Source organism: Hypomesus nipponensis, chromosome 4 (assembly GCF_054491055.1).
Source record: "Hypomesus nipponensis isolate SF chromosome 4, ASM5449105v1, whole genome shotgun sequence".
NCBI lineage: Eukaryota > Metazoa > Chordata > Actinopteri > Osmeriformes > Osmeridae > Hypomesus > Hypomesus nipponensis.
This window is the reverse complement of record NC_140364.1, coordinates 7,623,415-7,645,859: the sequence shown is the minus strand read 5'-3', so window position 1 is coordinate 7,645,859 and position 22,445 is coordinate 7,623,415. Positions and strand designations below refer to the sequence as shown.

Below are 22,445 nucleotides of genomic sequence, written 5' to 3'. Positions count from 1 at the left end.
ATTCCGGCTGAATGAAAGAATGCGACACTTCTGAAAGAAGCATAATGCTGTGGAAATCAACCAATTAGCAAACAGTGGAAACACGCCACAGATCTCACATGAACTCACACATGCTCACTCTGGACGATGTTCACAAGTCAATAAGACACACTGGGTGAACATGTTATGTTTAGGTGAGGTTGCTAGCTCTTCACAGCCTTCACACTCTCCAACATACTCAGCTTGTGGAAATGTCACAATGCATGATGCATCTACGATAACGTGTCAACCGGTGGTTGTGTCTTCACTCTCAGAGGCCTACCCTCTGTGCACCCTGTTCTCAGATGTCCTTTTGATAAGAGTCGAGCTCCATCTTACAAATACAATCTACTGGGATGAAATCGTTCTCTGATACTTAATATACGGAGTTGGATCAAATGCACAGTTTAGTAAGGCCACATCATCATGGCAACAGAGATCACCGTATGGTGGCAGATGGTGTTTTCATCCAAAATTATTCAGCTGATGAAAAAATCAACGTTTTGACTTGCTAGAGTAGACTGTCCTACCCTCATCACATGACATTTGGTTTCTGGGCCAACATCTAGACATAGCCGCATCCGAGAATCTCATTGGAGATATCGAGGCAGAGCTTTTTTGTTTTGGAAAAGCCCACATTCCATGTTTCTGTTGTGCTTTGCAGAATTCATAAGATGATATCTCTTTTGAGATAGATTTAGGCCTTGAATCATGAGTTGTGATGAACCTGACCAATATCTAAATGACCTAATCTCATTTAAATGACCCAGAAAACATTATAACATACCAGGAGCCAAGCTATTGACCAAGCTAAGAGAAGGTTTTCCATTAAGCAACCAAAGCAACATCTGTAGAAGGACTCCGCTAAACTAGTTTTTTAGAGGCTTAAAACTAGGGGCCCAGTCCGGTCTGTCATCGGTTTATATCAACCCATCTGATCTACCACAAATTCAACACTATCACCTAAAAAACATTCTTCTCTCTAACAGCATAAACCACAGACAGATTTATGCTCTGTTATTACCCAAGCCTGGCTCCAATTACATTTAGAGGAAGACTAACTAGCAAAAATGAATTTAAGTAATCCATGTTGTGTGACAGTTCTGTGGACTTTCTTCTCTGGAGTGTCTGTGTGAGTCTGCATGCCTGGGCACGCCGGTTTGTGTGTCTGTGTAAGTATTTGTGTGTACAGGGGCCAGAAAAGGGGATACGTTCTAGTAACTCTACGCTCTGTCCTGCTTTGCTGCACAATGCATGACTCTACACTGTACTCTATTAAGCTCTACTCCACGATGCTCTACTCTTGTTCTACTGTGCTATGCTGTAATCCACTATCGTCTACTCTACTGTGATCTGTTCTACTCTACTCTAATATGCTTTGCTCCTCTCCTATGCTCTCCTCGACAAGTTTTTTTGTTGTTGGCAGAGTAGGGTATGCTGTGAGGTGCTGGACACAGGCTGTGTGAATTGGAGTGACAAAGGGCCATTCTTACTGGAGGGAGCCGTAAAGTCTCACAGCAGGCAGGTTCGAGGCGCCATAAAGCTCCCTCTGGACGCAAACCTGCAACAAGAAGAGGTTTCTGTCAGTATTAATGAACCAGATCTGTCACACCAGCATCTCAAAATCAGTCAGTCCCAGGGTGAAAACATATGGCATGCTGCACGTCATCAAGCTGTAAAATATCAAAACATAAGATAGATGGATGGAAAAATTGTAGTTTTCCAATAAACAACACTCAAAGCAGTTTCTCTGCTCACGTTGACCTCTGGCAACAACAACTTCACCAGATAACAACAGAGTATCCGATAGCCCTTTCAACAGTTTCCTTCAGTTTTTTCCTGCTGCACAAGGCGAGCCTAATGATGCACCTCTAAGTTTATATGTGAGCAAGTAGAACAGAGAGAAAAGGAAAGTATTTGTTTAACCATTCATTCTAAGGCAGGTCAGACTAGTAAATTGCTCATGGACTAACAGTAATCACTTGTAATGAGACTAAACTTGTAATGAGACTGAACAACAAAACTAATGGGGGTGTTCAGTCTTCCTTATGTCTCCCTTTCTCTTCCTCCTTCTCTCCCTCACTAAAGTATAAAGTGTAGCAAATAACTTACTGTAAGTCGCTCTGGAGAAGAGCGTCTGCTAAATGACTAAATGTAAATAAGACATGAAGTGGAAGTGGCAGATAAAAATGTATGGGTAAGAAAAAGTGACGGAGAGAAAGAGAAACATTTGTTATTAGTATATAGGCCATGTTGTGAAATACCATTTATTTCTCAAAGAGCAAGTAATCTTTATGAATGCAACAGTGACATTCACCAATACAAGGAGCTAATGACCAAACAAAGGGAACACAAATTTGTCCTAGTCTGAGGACAATCTGAGAACATCTTGACCCATATTCAAAGAATCCTCTAGAAAGCCAGCTTTTGTGGTGCTGTTCATGCCAACCCATGCAAAAGGCACCAGTATGGACAAACTTGTAAACTATAACATGAAAGGATACCAAAGTGAGTGTCCTGATCCTACCTCTTAACAGGCAGGGGGAAATAACTTCACAGATTTTATGTCTTCATGTAGTTATGCCTTTGTCGAGCAGGGTGTGTCTATGCTTCAGGGCAGTGATTGAATGCCAAACATGCCTTCTATCTGCAGGTCTGATCCAGAGAGCTGGTCCCTATTTCTGGCCCAGATGTGAGTGGTGTTATGGTTATATAAAGCAGACAGAGCTAGTCTGTCTCCGCAGAGCATTCTTACATTTGTCTGATGCGATACAAAATGGCTGCTTGAAAAATGACACCCAGAGGAAATAAAAGGCAAACCAGTCACTGTAGACACCACAACACTTCAGTTAACTTACAGGAGGTGGGCTGCGTTTTTTGGGGGGATTCATTTTTGATTGATTCTCTACATCCGAGTTGAATTTCTATTGGGTGACATTTCACAACATGGGATGTAGTGCACCCTGTGTGCATGCTCGCACGGTATAAAGTAGAATTGAACCTATTGCAAAGCAGTGGGATAAATGAGTGATGTTTGTCCTGAGAAAACCCAGCACAGAATTGACGATATGTGTGTGTGTGTGGTGGGAGGGGGAGGTTGACGAGGCGTATGTCGAGGAACCTAAGAGACGCTAAGCTCCAGAAATGATCTCAAGAGAAAGTGCTGGAAGAAGCAGTCATGTGTGGAGTACACCCTACACTGGGGCATTGGACAGAAGAAAGCGAGGAGAATTGTTTAAAAGGCATGATCCTGTTTTCCCCTAGTCCCGCCCACACACCCATCCCTCGCTCGCTCGCTCCAACCCTCCCTCTCCCTCCAACCCTCCCTCTCCCCATCCCTTCCATGCCACTCTGTTTGCCAGTGCTGTGAGAATGGGTTAGATGAGGACAACACAATCTCTGAAACACTGCTCTGCAACGTGTAGGCTAGTCTTTTTTCTCTTTTTTTTTTTAACCACCACATCAACACCATGTCGAACAGAATGAAAGAAGGGGAGAAAGATTAATTTTCAAACCGGCGGCAACAGGGTAGGTTGGTGGTGGTGGTGGGGGGAACAGGACGAGAGAACAGGGCAGCATCCTCATCAGACCGTCTGCCAGTCCACCCCCCATCCAACCCTCCCTCTCCCTCATCACCACTGTGCACCCATCCAGCTCTGACAGAGCCTCAGATCACCGCACTGCATGCTGGGTAGTAGAGGACAACTCAGGACATGCACAGGGCCTTTTAGGATACTGCAGTAAGCTGTTCGGAGTGTAAAAAAATTATGGGGGGGGGAAGGAGTGGACTGACGGAAAAGGGGGGTGGGGGAGGGGCGATAGAGAAATGAAATCTGCCAGCGTCAGCAAGTTTCTTGGTTCCTACATCACGACATCCTCTCTTTGCGCATCTGTAACAAAGCAGGTGGTTCTGCATTTAGCCTTCACGTGGTGCCGTCCTTGCAACACTGGAAGGAAAAAGTCAAGGCTGGCTGTTCTCCGTATCATCCGGTTGTGTTTGACACAGTGCTAATTCTGGCCAATCACATGCTTCCCATTCGGTTTCATGGGACCTACCCACATTAATGTGTACGCCAACATGAGTTATTTGGTCAACTCAAACATCAGCCTTTCTGTAGGCTAGTCACTAGTTACTGGTGTACTGTGTAGTGTACTCCTGAGATATTGGCCCTCTACATTGCTGGGGTGTGACCGCAAATGCCATGGTCATGTCACATGTGGCTGACCCCCACGGCATTGTTGTGGTTGACCTTGTCTGTTGTGCCAACTATCACCCTCCCCCACAATCCCCTCTCAATACACCGTCTGGCACCCAACGGCTCTGTGCCCGGGCCAGATCTTTGCATGGAACTGACACAGACTACTCCTTAAAATCGTAATGATGGAGCTGCCACTGTGTGTTTCTCCAATGTGTGTGTGTGTGTGTGTGATTGTGCAACGCCGGGAAAGTGTGTCTTTAAGGACCTAGCTTCAGTGTCCACCAGAAATAGGGACCCCTATAGAGAAGGTATTCAGACACAGCGTATGTCACCAGGTGTCAGGCTCATACTGGCAAGGTTGCAGTTACCCAACATCCGAAGCTGCTAACTACAGCAGAACAGTACAACCCCCTGATGCCCCGTCTGCCTCTCACAACACTAAGCCACGCCCGATGTGTCATCACTGTCATACAAATAAGGGGAGTTTCAGAAAATGAATTGTTTAAAGAACATTCATTTAAGAGCATTTGTTTAAAGGGCAATCAACCAGTGAAACTGCGGATATATAAATAGCCGTTGATGCAACTCATACTCTTGAATCACTCAATATTCAAACATTCCTTCAATCAAAATGTAATAAAAACAATTAAAGTAATATAAACTAATAAAAACCTGTCTATTTTAACAAGTCCAAAAATACACAACGCATATGATTTTCTGAGATTTACAGCGTAACAGCCAAGTACATAAACAGTAACCAAATTCCGACAGTTTAAGACCACGGGCAGCATGTGTTTTTTATTCTGTTAGGTACACACCACACACCTGAGCTCCACAGACAATTGTGAACAGTATGAGGGAGAGGTTCACCTGGAAAGACAGACAGGCAGACAGTGGGACTGACAGACAAGGAGACAGCCAGATGAGCAGGGCAGACAACCAGCCAGTTGAGCAGATAGACAGACAGACAGACAGACAGACAGACAGACAGACAGGCAGACAGACAGACAGACAGACAGACAGACAGGCAGGCAGACAGGCAGGCAGGCAGGCAGGCAGGCAGGCAGGCAGACAGGCAGACAGACAGACAGACAGACAGACAGGCAGACAGGCAGACAGGCAGACAGACAGACAGACAGACAGACAGACAGACAGACAGACAGACAGGCAGGCAGGCAGGCAGTCAGAGGGGCAGGCCAAGGCCCCCATGGTGGCCGTGGCAGCCAGGGCCAGTGAGGAAGGGGACGCTTCTTGGCAGATGCACAGCAGTGTTTCCCACAGAATGTGATTATATTTGAGGTGGTAGGCAGCGGCGGAGCCAGACAATGTAAAAATGTGGGCCTCGGCCCAAACTTATGTCTTAGTATCGGTTATTTGTGAGATAGGGACTTCAACAAGCAATGTGAGTGTGCATTGTGCGCGAGAATTCTTTTTGCATTAATTTGGTTCAAAATAGTTTTGGGACTTTACATAATATAAACTTTACATTAGATTCATATAGTTATATTTGCCAAATGTATTTAACTATAAATGTTATTAGATTTCACTTGACTGTATCCGTTTTCGACACATTTGTGCAGAGAATTATAATACTAACCGTTCGTCCCGCGCATTGATTCAGAGCGTGCAGGAGACAGGGGGCTTTACACAGACGGGTCCGTTAAAGTGAGCGGGAGAAAACGTGAGCGAGGGAAGAAGGGACTTATTATTACTTAGTTTATTTCACATTTGTGGCGGTCAATTTTTTATCGTGGCGGGACGCCACAGATAAATCAATGTATGGGAAACACTGTGCACAGGAAGTACTCAGATCCTAAGTGAGAAAAAAACAAAGAATGCAACCAAATTTTAAAAACTATCACTCAGAAACATACATGAAAGAATTGCTCTTGCAAGCGTGGCCCTGCAGAGCTAGAGAGTTTCACTTCAACTCCAATGGCTGAGACACATCACATGCTGAAAAATTGAGAACTTAAAACCACTCCTTTACATAAGTCTCAAAAGAGAGAATGCAACCAGCTGCCAGATTACAAATAGGTCAGCGAAGTCTGGCACCAGAGGATTCTCTCTATAACCTCCCGGTATTTGTCTATTGAAGAAAAAACTGGACACCATGTTAGCTGAACGCTAGCTGGCTTGGAAGCTTGCCAATCTCCTGCAAAACAACAACAACAGTCATAGCTACAGTACAGAGTACCCTGTCTCTATCTCTGTCTCTGGACTGCCAGAGTTCCACCTACATGGAAAAAACTAATCAACAATCTGATGTCACGTCAGTCCTAAACCACTGGCTGAATTCCTTGAATTCTGGAACCATAAAGATTTGGCAAGCGGACAGTTCTCTGTCTCTGGCTCATGATTCAAGAGAGAGTTCCAGATTCATCTCCTCCTCACAGCTGGACCCACCAACCCATTGGATAATGATTTCACTGTCCCTCAGTACAGTACATTAGTCAAGCCTGGACTACAAGGCCAGCAATGCAAGAGAGGAAAGAGCTGGAATAGATCCACTTCAAATCCCAAGTTTTCAGTAGACGGTTTCCAAAGTAGAGAAACACAAGTGGGCCTGTGTACCTCAAAACAGTGAACCTAGGTCTAACCAATGAGTCCATGTTTGCGTGAAATGTATTTACCAATTATTAACAGGTTTGTCACTAGCTTGGTAACATTACAAATGACTGAAGTGGGATAGCTCAAGTCAGACAGTAGAGATACAGTAAAAAGCGTAACTTTGCGCTCTCGTTCACCCTTGCGTTTTGCATGCTTTCAAGTACAGACAGCTTGACAGACCCGCGTCATGAACCTCTAGAATATCATAGTCGAGCCAGCATTCCTGTGACTCCAGGGACAAACTATGGTGCTGCCATACACATTCTGCTGAGACCATAGTTTCAACTGGGACTAAGAGATGGGAGGGAAAAGAAGCAGGAACACAGGAACATGAAGGGCACAAGGTGCTCATGGGATGGGACAGAGCACAAACAAAGCCGCTGTCAACCCAGTTAAGCACAGCTGATCAGCACATCAATACAGGGGAGCTGGAGATGGCCAATTGGCCTGACCAATAACAAACTAAATGAACAGACAACAAAGGGGAATTATTCTATTTGTGGCTCTGTAATTATTCTGTTCCAGTGTTGCCTCTGCTCGAGGAGCACTCTAGCATCAACCGAGGACTGTTCACTTCACACCAGAGCAAGATGAGCACAGAGGTTTGGCTTCATGGCAGCTAGCAAATTGTTACTACTTGGAACCACCCACACAGCACTGGCGTTTAGAGTGCCATACACTGCCACATGCCACAACAACCAACACCTGGGGTCTGTCACATATAACCTAACTAACGTTTGAGCAACTTTAATGATGTTAAGTATGTAAACATGAAGCTCGGCAAAGGAATGGAAGCGCTATCTCTATATTATATGTTACAAGAGATAGAGCAGGTTCGACTCCAAATCTTGGCCTCCAAAGAAAAAGCCTCCAAAAGAAACCCAAGCCAGACACAGCCACCACATGTATAACAGACACCCAGCACTGGAGTAGCCAATACACAGATCCATTGTTTGCCCGGGAGTACTTGTAGCTGCTAGGGGACACCCAAATTAAATAAAACTAAATAATCATACTAATTAGAAGCAGAAATATTGCGTTTTGTGTTTCTGTTTAACTTCGAATGCCTGTCTTTCACTCCGCATTATTTTTGCAGCTCTTTGTACACAGAAAAGACAGGCCTTCTGAGCTATAGGGAAGAGATCCAAAGCTGATTCCTATCATGCCGCTGGCTCTCAATCAACACTGGGGCTTGTACACTTTTACCATGTGGCTTCCTCTGGTACTTTTTGTTCAAGAAAAGACAACTTGAACACCATGAACCAGACACCATTAACGTAAAAAAGGCTAGCTGCCATGAAGCCAAACTAACCCTAACCCTAACCCTACTTACCAATGCTCTACATGGAAGACAGTGAGTATTTTATTCAAAAACATCATATTCTTGAAGAGAACACAAATATGTTTACACACACTAATGTTGACATCATCAAGGCTGTTGAGGTCAGGCAACAAAAAACATAAAAGTTCTACATTTATGGGCATTTCTAGCAGCTACATCTCAAAGGAAAGTAGATGGTGGAAACTGGTCCCAAAAATCCAGAGGCAGAAATTAAGACCATGAAACCAGAATAGAAATACTCATGTTAAAAGCAATGAACTCTACCATGTTATTAAAAAGCTTCCTCTGCCATGGTTTAGCTTAAAGGAAAAGACAGCCTGTTCCATTTTACCCTCTCGCCCGCCAAATGACTTGTCTGGCCCGGGTCTGCGTGGTTGGAGTGTGACGCTGTCGCCTTTGGGACCTAAGCGTTCAGGAGAACACTTTAACGAGATGCTTGTCTATCTCCCTCATTCACACACTACTTCGTTCATCCCCTCCTTCTTTTCAGCCCTCACTCTTCCTCCTCCCCCCCTCTTTTCCTCTGTCTCTCTTGTGCTTGAAGGCAATCCAACTTTTGGAGCAGCACACATTTTTTTGGGCAACGCCAAAATGTTTTTTCCATGTACTGTATCCACAATCTACTCTTTTTTCCTTGAGTTTTTGTTTTGGAGACCCTTGGCAATGGCCAGCACAAGAAAAAAAGAGGGGGGAGTTTGTGGATGAGGTGCTTTTTCTACTCAAATCTAGAACAATGTGTGTTTAATAAAGAAAATTGTGCAATCATAGCCTAAATTGGAGCCTAGATATGTCAAAAAACTGTTTGTTTTGCTCTCATTTATCCTTTAATTTCAACCATACGTATGATAACAGGCACATATTATATTATACATTTGATAAACTGTATCAAATGTATAACAGTCTTACTTGCTATACTCAAACTGAGGATCACAGTTGTTTTCCCAATACCCTGCAGGTTAGAGAACATTGCAAGGTCAGAGCAGACTCCAAGTATCTGTGCTGAGTATTTTCCAGTCCCCTTTCTCCAAAGCAAACACAAGGAGAATCAAACAATAATCACATGTGAAATGACCAGCAGGGTCACTGTTGACATTCCACTCCAGTGATCTCAAACAGGCCGAATCAGAGTACAACCATAGCTGGACAGGAATTCAAATAAACGTTCCTTTAACATCAAGAACATGTTCCCTGTCCACTGAGAGTCCTCCAGAGCCAGCACTGCAAGACTAGTTCCTTTTATCGTTTATTTAACTAAGGAGCTTATGTTTCAGATCATGTACACTTACCTTTACCCACATCTCAGATGTAATCCCGTATTAATACCGCACCGGTAATAATTTAATCCTACAACACTTTTTACTTGTTGAACATGTGCAGTAAGTAAACCTTTACTGGCCCCAGATATACAAACATGTATCAATATTGTGCAAACAAGGCATGCACCCAGGCAGTCTCCTACTGGTGGTTTGCCATCATGGTTCAGGGTTAGGGTGTCTTCAGAGACATCTCAGGGTCAGAATTTACAAGGAGCTTTTCTGGTGTGGGGCAACTTCTAATGTAGTTAAATGAGACTGAGATTATATGTGAGGATAATCAGCAGCCTGTCATTTCCCCCCTGTGCGGTTCTGTCCCTGCGGAAGAGCACAAGCGGAGACTGCAACCTCAAAAATAATGAGTCCTAACCCCTCCCGGAGGAACCCAAAGAACATCTCTATAAATGTTTGGGATTCAGCGATCGCTCAAAACGTTGGAATGTTTAAAAAAGGCGACCTTAAAAATAACATGCAGTTAGTCTAAGTGAGTGCATCCAATTTGGTGAATCTAGGCCATGCCATACAGGAAGAGAGCAGAAAGCTTCCACAACAGCAGCGAAGCGGACAGGGCTCTGTTTCATCTGGCCCAATTGGTACTTTCCGCCAGCCAGGACACACTGTGCTGTGATGTTGTTGGGCCTGCTGATGTCCCATGTTCCCTGTGCTCAGCCCCTCTCCCTCTCTCCCCTTCCTTCTGTGAGACATGGCAGCCTGTGGTGTGCTCATTGAGGTGTGTGCACTGTCTGCATGAACCTAGTCCACAGCGGCACAGCTAAAGCTGCATGCACAGTTGCATGCACAGCTCGAGAACGAGAAGGCGACCTCTGTGTCTCTGCGTACAGAGAGGGCTGCTTTTCCTGTGTTGCTTTTCTGTGCAGTGCCTGTACCCACTCTTGGGAAGATGCTACTCGTGCTTATAAAATTGCTGAATGCAAGAGTCCACCTGAGAGGAAATCTGGGCGACCACAGTTAATAACCACTAATATCTCTTGCCAGTGCATTCATTTCCTGGCCTCTGGCTGTCTCTACCCCTTGAGGCCCACCACAAGAGTCAGATAACACTACTGCCTCAGTGACTACATTTATTACATACACACTGGGTATTGTGACATTTCGAAGGTCGATATTATTAAGGTTGAGCTGTCCAAAACTTGAACTGACAATGTAATCTCAGGATTTAAAAGAACTCAAGTACAGCTGACTCTAAAACAAAATTGTGGCAACACAAAAGGTTGGTTAATCCCAGTAGACACTGTAAATTGACCTAAATGGCTTTATTGCATTTTCTAATTGGTTTAGAAAGTACTGAGGCATTGAAACATTAGAACCCGTTTTGGATAAGACTATTAAGTAGTGGAGTGCTCTAACATAGCAGTACTACAGCATGCCTGCCTGAGGACTTCATTAGCAGATAAGAGAAAACTAAGAATCAGCTGTCATTAGAATTTTCTAGACAATCTGCATAATTCTCCTAAAATGTTATACACTGTTGCGACTGGAAGCCAGGACTACACATTCATCTGTCTGAAAAAGTTATACAGCTAAGGGCACTCAAGTTTTATCAAAAGTTTGGCGTGACATTATCATACCTGTCATTACATCACCAATACCATGCCTGTGGCATTTAACTCTGTGTAACTCAAGACAGCTGTTAACTCGGCAGAAAACTTACCTCTGTATGCCTGCGCCTCGTCCATTAATTGTATAAAGCGGGACAAGTGAAAGGATTTCTCAGCATGAGAAATACAAGGTGTTGCGTGAGAGCGTGTGAGCTGGTTGAAATGCCAGTCTCACGGTGAATGCGTGAGTCTTGAGAGCCCTGCTAAGGAATGATCCAAGCAAAACAGGCATTTCAAAGAGATAGCACATTTGCATGCCTCATATACTGTAGATTGAGGTCACTAAAATAGTACCCACATAGAACAGCTATATTCCAAAACATAGGTTATGTCTGCTAAACAGCATGGATACCACAGTATGTAATTATGCACAAATCGTAAAAAAAGGTCGAAGACTTATGCTTTTAAGTACTAATACCATTCAAATTAAATAGCCAACATGAGTTAAATCAGGGGTTTCCAATCCTTGTCCCCGGGCCTTCCTGCCCTGCATGTTTTAGATGTTTCCCTGCTCCAACACACCTGATTCAATTGAATGGTGTGTTTGGAGTAACCTTGAGTTGAATGATCAAAAATAATTAGTTTCAAAATAATTCGTCTCAAACCGACCAATCCCCAGTCCCGTGGTTTACAAAAAAAACCCTAGGCCGATTGTCTGTCATAAACCCAGACACATTCGGTCCCACAGGAAAGAAGGCCCTTCAAAATGCATTCTGAGTAGACTCACAGGACCAGTAATCCTTTTGTGTGGGCCAGTCCGTCTGGGTTTCAGGACCCGGGGCGGGGCGCGGGGGGGGGGGTTGGTTAAAAGCCGACAAGTTGCGCACAAAAACATGGCAGAGAAGCAGCTATTTCAGATCATTCCACTATTGAGAGCAAAAAGGAGAGGAATAGAGAGGGATAGAGAGGATAGAGAGACAGACAGAAATTGCTGAGGCAATATTACAGAGAGCACAGCAGATGGTCAGCGTTTGTCTAAGAGAGAGAGATAGGAAGAGAGGCTGCGATTAAGAGAAAGACGTAGCGGTAGGGACTGTGTGTGAGTGCGACAGGCAACACCACCTCTACCACACTGACTTTAAACACAGGGGCCCCACAAGGCTGTGTGCCGAGTCCCCTCCTGTACTCCCTTTACACCCACGACTGCACGGTCACACACTCCAACAACATGGTCATCAAGTTTGCTGACGATACGGCAGTGATAGGCCTGATCTCCAGTGACAAAGAGACAGCCTACAGAGGGGAGGTCAACAACCTGACACACTGGTGCCAGGAGAAAAACCTTTCCCTCAATGTCAGCAAAACCAAGGAGCTGATTGTGGACTTCAGGAAGCCTCTTGCACCTCAGGCAACTGAGGAAGTTCAACATGAGTCCCCGCATCCTAAAGTCCTTCTACAGCAGCACCATAGAAGGTGTCCTGACTGGTTGCATCACTGCCTGGTGTGGAAACTGCACTGAGCTGAACCGCAAAGCACTTTGGAGGGTGGTACGGTCAGCGCAGCGCATCACAGGAGGTGAACTTCCCTCCCTACAAGACATCTACACCAGGCGGTGCCTGTCAAAGGCCAGGAAGATCATCGGCGACCCCAACCACCCCAACCACAAACTGTTCACAGTGCTACCATCTGGCAAGCGGTACCGCAGCATTAGTTCCCAAACAAATCGACTACGAGATTTCTATCTTGTATCTCCAGGCCATCAGGCTACTCAACAGATAACTACCTCCCTTCTGAAACTGACTGTTATTACCCCCCACCTCCTTCTTGCACATCACAACTTTACAGTCTGAGTACTACACTGCCCAGCATAGACGTTTTGCCCATTTGCACTTATTATAACCACCTACCCTCACTGTTTCATTACATTGTTTAGTGAGCAATGCTCACTGACCAATGTACCTACAACAGTGCAGTTATAACAACAAAAGACAAGATAATAATACTTTTGTTTAAAATATGTTATACACAATGTAGTGAACATTGTGTATAAAATAGTTTAAAATAATATATTATGATCTTATCTTTTATTTTTATAACTGCACTGTTGTAGGTAGCTCACCAGCACAAAGCTTCATTGTACTTGTGTGTCCTGTACATATGACAGTAAACTTGAATTGAGAGAGAAATTGAGAACGAGATAGTGTTTTGCAAACATAGCTATGTACAGAGGGCCCTTTGAAGCAGGAGGTAATGAAACGTCCAGTGCATGTTGGCAGGGGGACAGGGCAGGGGCCACAATGCTTTGGACGATCAGCCAGGCTCTTACGTAATGTGACCCACCGCCAGCCAGGGGCTGCAAGCCTTTCTTAAAGGTGAAGGCATGATGCCAGTCAGGGTAACTACAGCAACCACTCAATCCAAGGACCCCCTCAGCACACTGGTATACAATTGTCACACTGAGGTAAGCAAGATTTATAATGCCCCAAAAGTGAAAATGCCAGACACTATGTTCCCGATAACAGCCCACCCAACACATGACACCTGAATGCTCAGAGAACTTTACTTTTGTGGCAGCCTCCAACTAAGTACTATCGCAGGCTATTTTAACTTGACTGAAACATTTTATTCCAAAAAACTATTCTCGCTGTTTAGGGAAACCATATCATTACAACAGTAGAATGTGTTCAAATATAGCCTTTTGCAATTATACGCCTCAATTCAGTGCTACTTTTACAAATCTAGTGCAAAGTTATTTTATTTGTTTATTTTTGAATATCTTATTTCTCATCTTATTTTAACAGAGGCAATCATAGCTCCCTTACCATCACTGACCTCCCACTAAGAGTGCACCATAGGGATGCAGGGGGAGAAAAGTGAAGATGAAGGCTTTTACAGCTCCTTCTCTCTCTCTTCCTGAATAATTCAGCCTTGTCCCCTCTTCCCCTCTTCCAGTAAACACAGTGAAACAGCAGCCTCTGTGTGCTGTTAAGCCCCTTGCAGGTAGCGTTAGTCTGTCAGTACCACCACCACGCCGGGGTCCCTGTCTGAAGCCTGGAACACATACAGCCATGCAGTTGTAGTTCTATGTAGGTATTCTTGGGTCAGGCCAACGGCCTGCAACCTCTTGTCTATGAGTGATAATGAGAGGTTGGTGTAGCTAAAGTTGATGGTAAGGCATTCACATCCTTCAACAGAGGAAGGCTGTGTACTTCTTCTGTACTGTCATGGAGTCCTTGGCTTGGTTCTGGTGATGTTGGATCTGATTATGTTGACAAACAGTGCTTTGCTTATTCAAGGTAGTGCACATAACACCAAAAGACTTGCACAACTGAAAGTCTTGTCAAAACATGTAGGTTTAATTATTTCTGGGAACTTTGAACTCTGATACCTGTGCAAACAAGAGCTAAAGGGGTCGCCAAGAACCTAGAAAAATTACATTGAACTTCAGAATGTTTAGTCATATTAGTACGCTTATCTGTTTACATGGCATTGTTAAACTGCAGCTGTACAGTTGAGGATTGAAAAAAAGCAGCTAATAGGAATTTTAACCTGCTGTTTGATGTGACCTTTGCAACTTGAGCAGGGAGTACAAAAGGAGGAGTTGCATTAATTACAGAGCCACTACCAGATTCTCCTAAAAAACAGAGATGTCTTTAGACCAACAAATTCAGATCAAATGAGGAGTTAGGTGCCCTACCAACCCTCTTGTCAAAAATAATGCCAAACATCTACCCAAAACAGCTGCCTTTCAACAGGCTCGGGTGAAAATTAAAAGAGGGAGCGGACAAAAACCAGAACTTCTTTTAACACAAATGGGTCTTCGTTCCTGTACTGTATGTGGACGTAAATGTACACATTTTGCAAATACTGGGGATATAAAAGGCCTCTGACAAGGACAGTACGCAAAGCAGAATCCATTAATCATGCAAATTCAAATAACATCTCTGCATTGTCATTGTCTTCTGATCTGGACTGCTCTGATCATCTATCAGGACTGCAAGGCCTAACTGTCATTATCCCCGTGCAGATGGGGTGATTCCGGTGTTGCGTTTGAATGAAAACTTCAGCAACCCACAAAGCTGAAGTTTCAATGATTGCTGTGCAGCAATTTAAGATGCTTGACCAAAGAAAGTATTGAGCAGTGAAGTTTAATCAGTAATGGTCAACAGAAATGTCTATGAGTGATGTACAATTGACTTCTATTGATTTTGATCACTAAGTTTTTTAAAGAGATACCCTACTGTATTGGTTTACAGTGTCTGGCAAATGTCACCATGACCAGACCATGTTAAGATCACTCTTAGCAGGTTCTCTCAAAAAGCTGTTTCTCCAACAGCACTAGCTTCTGCTGTAATGTCTGACATGTGTTTTATTTTCCAACAAAGGGAAAAACAATAGACTTCACATCACAATGGGGTCGGCTCTGAAGCGTCTACTACGGGACGGGTTAAAATTTGATTTTCAAAAAGATTAGCTGAAGACCTAAATATTAATATCTGCTTGTGCTCAGTGTAAGATCTCACAAGGGACACAGTTTAGGCTTGGGTTTGGGGAAAGAGCCAGAGGCACCAAAAGCTTCACTCGAACCCCTTGTGCTTCGAACAAAAACATGTTTTCATCTGAGCCATTTCCATCAGATCTGGGTTTATCATTTAATTGCTCGGATTCTACGCAAATTAAATTAGCTTGATGTGGCCTTCTATCTACAGACACACAAACATTGCTTTCTCCCTGGGAGACTGCAACAAACTTCTGTGTAAACAAGCCTCTGGAGTCCCTGGGCGTCCAGTCTAGTTGAGATGAGAGTCTATCTCTACTCAACACAAAACCTTTTTTCGTCTACTCATACATCAGTCATGGTGTGTCTGAAAATGTGAAAGCTGTGAAAGACTGATGGAGACTTTTAAATGGAGAGCAGCATGCTGCCAGTTTGCAAATGTCTCCAAAGTCCTACGTTAATAAATCAGTTTTAAAACAGTCTTTTGTTTTCATTTCAGAGAAATTTCAAATATGAAAATACACCAATCCTTTGCGCTTTATGCAAAAAAACTGAGAAGGAAAATGAGTAGAGAAAGATAGAGTAAGATAGAGTAAGACAGAGGCTAGATACAGAGGCTAGATACAGAGAGAAAAAAGAGCTGAATGTCTTCCTTCTAAGCAAGAGTGTGGGAGTGTATGGAAAACAGCAGATTAGCATTGTAGAAAATACTGACTGTCAAATGGAAGCCGGTCCTACATTAAATAATGTAATATCCAAGCATTCTACACAGCCACAAAACCATTTAAAGCTAAACCTGTCGTAGGTACTGTTGCAAGTCACATTTTCAGTTATACTCCTCAGGTCTGAAAAGGTAAGCTTTGATTACTTCAGTTACAAGCACATGAAGGTATTAAACTCTATCCGGAAAGCATTAGGTCTACAAAAGTTTCCCAAAGTACAAATGTTCTTACTGGGGACAAACAATACATTCATCTCATAAAGCGCACAGCCAAATATTGCTGAAGTTCCTTCCAACATTGAACATTGGCGAAGTAGGGAGCTACATTCGCTAAATGTGAATGTGAGAACAAGTGTGCTGAGCAGTTGTTTCTGACAGCTGCGTGGTGCATACCAAGCTGGCCAAACAACTTCGAGAATCCTGTGGTGCACCGGTCTATGATCAGATGAGCTATGGCTCTGACTCAGTGAAGCGTGGGGTTTAGGATTTCTAAAACAGAATATTGAACTGCAAAACTCCAAACAGGGCAAGTAGAATGGACGAGGACAGTAAACAGACAGACGAGAAGAAGAATGAGTAATCAGTTTTGTTTTCAGCAGTTTTACGGCAGAAAATTTGCCTTTATCCTTTTTGTTTACACAGAAGAATTCAGTTTTGAAAGGTTGTGTCTTAGTTTCGCTAAATGTACTTAATCTCTGCCTTTTTTCAGGCATGGGCTTGAAACATTTTTTAAACCCAACAGAGCAAGCTTCTGTGAACACAGGTTCAGCTATCAGTTGGGTTAAAGGACTGCAAATTATTTTGTTTCAATTGGGTAGATGTGACTTCTAAGAAGCTGCCCTTTAGTTCTGGAATGAACACAAACAGAGATTTGTCCATATCCCCCGTTCATTTATTAAGTGTCCAATTGCCGTTCTTCTTTACAACACAAACATCAGTTCTTTTAGCATCATATTTTGCCAAACCAAAGCTTGTTGAATGTCATCCAAACTCCTTTAACAGAGAGAAGACAGAACAGTCTTCTGGGCTATTCTGTGGATTCATCTTCACATGCCAAAGAAATCTCACCTGTAACAACATGTTTGCTTTCTGCCCAAAAAGTTTTTTTCTACATCATTCATAAATACCCCTACAGGCATGTTTAAAAAAAAAAAACATCCCACATAATTTAAATGATTGTGATTGTTCTAGCACTTTTCATGACAGAGGGAAACAATTTTGAATGGAAGGGTGGCCAGACCAATCTGCCAGAGCAAAATTTACATTGTTTTCAGGCCAACCGAACCCATCAGAAGACATAATATAAACTGTATGCATCTTAATAAGAGTAGGGGCCTTAAGAGTTTCTATATGGACTTGTTGCTTTGCAACACTTTAAAAGGTCAAAGGTTAACACGCTGCTGGTCTCAAAAAACAACCAGGGTTAGTCTTGACCAGAAAGGTAACACATCAACTCCTTCTTTCACTGGCAATCCATTTTAGAAAATGGTTTAACGTCATCAACAAATATGAACTGTGCGTTTGTGACAGACTTATAAAGACTGTAGTGATACTCGGTAACTGACCTGGTTGATCAAAATGTAGAGATCATTGACAGATATCCAAACATTAGACATCGACTAGTTTGGAAAGGGCACCCAGAGTGAGTATGGGTTACTGCAATACTGCAAGGGTTATAGCATAGGCCTAGAGCGTACTTATTCTCCTTCCCACACAGTATGTTTGCCCTAACCAAAGGTAAATGCAGTTTGATATTTTTACTTTGATAGATCTAAATAAGCATACTTATTTGGCAAAACTCTTAACTTCAAACTAGTAGAATCATTTTAACTCTGAACTGTTATCCTTATTTGACTTTGCTTAACGGGAAAGCCAGCTGCTCGAGGAAACGTGATTCACAGAAAAACAATCCACAGGGAAATAAAAGGACATTGTAAATTGTACTTGTAAATTATATATATATATATTTTTATAATATAGCCTGGAGCAGAAAAAGCACAAATTAATTCACAGGAAAATGAACATCTCATGCAAACCCTTCCTTTCATCCCCACAACTGGGCACAATCAGAACGTAAAAGAAACAGATAGCCTAATTATTGTCTGCTTCTATGGACCAGGTCTCCAACACGCCAGACCTTAAACAAGTGACAACCCACTAAAACCCTGCATGTAAACATAAATCATCCAATAACCATCCACCCTTTAGTCACAGTCATATAGATGAATGTTTCCTTATTGATTTTCTCACTGAAGCATAAACTGAGCTGACTCTTGACACAATGCACGTAGTTTTAAAGGGCAAAGTTTGATAAGTACCTCAGGTAAGCTTACTACACCGGGCCTCGTAAAAAGTCTGATGATGTTGACTGAATTAACTAATATATATATATATATATATATATATATATATATATATATATATATATATATATATATCATATCATAGGTCCTCCCTCTGTAAAGGTATTTTAAGAATAATAATTGCGATCAGGCAAGTAGTACTGTTAACCCTTCCCAGTGACCTACCCAAAACAAATTAAACTAAATTGGGAGGCAAACCGTTGGTAAAGCATTAGAATTTGGGAAAATCCCTTTAGGCTTATGTGTGAAACATTGTTCCTCTCTTAAAGTATGGTGTATACAATAATATTATGTTGAAAGGCAAGTATTAAATAGAGGACATATTTTCTAATGAGATTCCTGTCTGGAATTTACCTTTGATCTAAACCATCTTACTATTATGAATAAAACCACTGTGTCAGTGCAATTTTTGTGAATTTCAAAGGAATTCTAAAGATACAAATGAACCAAGATAAAATCTACTTTGTTTTATGGAACTCTAATTGGATATGCGCATTATTGCATTGAGATAGTAAGTTACATCTTAAGATTTGAGTTAGCAGTTTGAGCAATGAACCATAATAGAGTGATGAACACTGTAGGTCCACCTAATCAAAGTCTTACACTGATGCATTGTCTCAACATGAAGTTCTCAAATATTTAACATTTTGTCCTATTTTGTTGTCTTACAGTAGCCTACTGCACACTATTGGGATTCATTGAAATATGGCCTATATTTCATCCCAAAGATTAAAACAAACATGAACACTATGCCTTCTTAAAGGCAGGGTAAGGAAGTTTTGAGAAGCTAGCTATTTTAGCTTCTATTTGACACAAATAATACCACCCCCTCCCTTCAAAACCACTCCCACAAAACTACAGTAACTCGCATTGAGTGCAGGGGCAGAGTGCGCGCAGGTAAGTAGGGTGGGTAGACAGACAGGTAAGCCAGTCCAATCACTAGTCACTAATCTATGGTGGCCCTGAAGTGCAAATCACAACAGCAAATGGAAAAACGCAACCGCAAATCATAAAACACAACAGCAAATATGAAAACAAATCATAAAGCACAACGCAAATAGGAAAACAAAATGCCAAATTGGAAACCACAACAGTAAATTGGAAAACACAACAACAAATCATAAAGCACAACAGCAAATAGGAAAACAAAATGCCAAATAGGAAAACAAAATGCCAAATAGGAAAATGTTCTTATTTGCTGTTGTGTTTTCCTATTTGGTGTTTTGTTTTCCTATTTGCCGTTGTGCTTTATGATTTGTTGAAGTGTTTTCATATTTGCTGTTGTGTTTTATGATTTCTATTTGCTGATGGGATTTGCACTTCAGGGCCACCATACTAATTAATTGGTCTTGTTTATTACAGTATTGCAACGCCCACAGATGTCGGGATTATATCAAATTACCATCAAACCTTTAGATATATTGGTTGCTATGAAGACGTGAAGGTACTTTTGGCAAATATGACAAAAAGTGCTTCTCAACAACATTGCCTACCCTGCCTTTAAAATGTTGCGGAATGTGGGATACCAGAACAGGCTAATCGTAACCTCTGTAACGATTAGGCTCCACCTCGGAATCGAATGCACAGATTTGGGAGTAATAGTCTACTTATAAAATGTCATGGAAATCAATAGGTCAAGTAATGTCCAACAAAATATTATTTACATCACAGAACGAGACTGGTGTAATCATTGCATATACATAGGCTACTGACAATCAATGTTCATGTTATCTATCCTCTTTGGTTTCGTGGCACACACGATTGTGGCTGCATGTATTCTGTGGCAACGACTGCAACTACTGAGCTAAAAATAAGTCATACTGTACCAAACAGTTATTATTTCGAAAGGAAAACAACACAAGTCATTTACGAAATCAACAGCTATCTGAAATGCAAACAGCCAAGCTTTAAAACAGGTTTCTTTTGCAGCAAGCTGGTAAAGTTTTTACGTTTGTAAATTATACCGCGACAAAAATATGTTTTCTAATACTCTGTTTACTTACAATATCAGATCAGTTGCAGTAGTGTTCTCACATTATCGCAAACATTGACTTCAATTTTCACAAGGCATCGTTGGGCAGGCAGGCAGGCAGGCATTGACCTCAGATACCCCCACCAGAACGGCAGAATCTGATCGCGGAAAATTCTGATACATTAGACGTTCAATCTACGGCAACACACGAGGGACAGTACATTTCTTGGCACTAATTGTTAAGATCGTACAGTAGCCTAGAACCGATTTGTGTAGTTGTTATCATGGCTTCAATTGGTTTCAATGTGTAGCCTACAACATTCATCCAAAACCAGCAGTGATATTTTAGCGTTTACAAGGTAACTTAGGCTAATATTTCCCATTTTCACTATTGTTCAACGGTCTTAGGGAACATTCTCTCAATGCACATAATACTCCCGCTGCCATTTCCATGGATGCACCGCTTATAATGTAAATACTTGACCAGACATGTCATGCATCCAGCCTGCCTGGCATGGCATTTGAGATTGTGTATTTTTTTGTTGTTTCAGATGTGGTGTAACCTGTCTCAATAGGTGTACACGCATTCTAAATAGCCTACATTTTCGAGTCTTGTAAAATATTGACGTAGTAGAAAGCCTAAGCACTTTGAAATATTTGGCTGACGCTGAATGATTAGCCTACTGTAGCCTATATTCATACAATGTGGATAGCATACCTATAGGTATGAAGTAACAATTCACCCAGACAGCCTTATGTAGCCTACACAAATCTGATGTCTAGTTTAAGCCCTAAAATGACTCAAAAATATTGTGTCCACGTATGCTCGCGTTTTATTTATTCATTTTGACAACCAACACCAGTGAGAAAGTTGAGAAAGACATATTACTATTCCTGATTGACATGTAAATTGCTGTCAGTGTCGACTTGATAAGTCATGTTGGCGACCGCAAGTGTTAGTGCGTGCTTTTATACGTTTCAAATGAGAAAAGGCAACATACCACATAGGCCACGCAGTTTGTCCACAAATGTTATTTTCTCACACAATCCCAATGCTTTCCGTCTTCAGTTGAATTTACTCAGCTTGTCCTCTGAGCTACGGAGATTCTGGATGCAACGCATACACTGTCCTGAAATGACCCAACCAGCGGTAATGCGATCAATTCTGAGAGCAAAAACTTCAACATGGATTCGAAAAAAAGACAGAACTGCAGCCCCTGTATTGATCGCTGTGGGGAATCAGAGAGCTCTTGAAATAAAATGCGTAGGCCTATTTGTGAATTAGTTGTGACTGCCTTTGTGACTGCCTTTGTCCAAGCATGGAGTTGAACACATGAAAGCAGTAAGACACGCTTAAGAAACGCCTCCGCAGCCCCGCGGTGGGTGGGTGGGTGGGGGGGGGGGGACAGAGATGTAAGGGCCTCACCCAAGATTTATTAAAAACATTTTTTAACCCTAAGTCTCAGTGTAATAAATAACTACAACAATGTTTTTACAAATTCGATCCCTTGGTGATATTTGCTGAGATGTGCATCACTGGCACTGCACTTCAGTGGATCTCATCCTACCTATCGGGAAGATCCTACTAGGTCTCCTGGGGAGGCAAAGTGTCAGGCCCCCACTTTGGGCTTAAACTAGACATCAGCTCTCCACTGGTGTCCCACAGGGCTCCGTCCTTGGGCCCCTCCTCTTCTCCCTGTGCACCTCCTCGTTTGGACCAATCATCACCTCCCATGGCTTCTCCTACCACTGCTACGCTGACGACACGCAGCTGTACCTGTCATTCCCCCCGACTGATCCAGGGATCTCAGCTAGGATCGAGGCCTGCCTCACAGACATCTCCGCCTGGA

General features: G+C 42.5%; 1 protein-coding gene across 4 annotated transcripts in view; it reads right to left on the bottom strand.

The window, feature by feature from the left end:
* Positions 1–21,930, bottom strand: part of thrb (thyroid hormone receptor beta) — a 42,061-nt gene extending 20,131 nt beyond the window's left edge. For 2 of the 4 annotated variants that reach the window (XM_084696097.1, XM_084696102.1), the window contains exons 1-2: positions 21,597–21,930; positions 1,512–1,579 (exon numbers count right to left, since the gene is read on the bottom strand). The gene's annotated coding sequence lies outside the window, so the exon portion shown is untranslated. Of the gene's footprint in view, positions 1–1,511; positions 1,580–20,626; positions 20,763–21,596 lie in introns of those variants that run through there. The other 2 variants (XM_084696101.1, XM_084696098.1) reach the window with 2 other exon arrangements.
* Between the last annotated feature and the right edge of the window lie 515 nt (positions 21,931–22,445).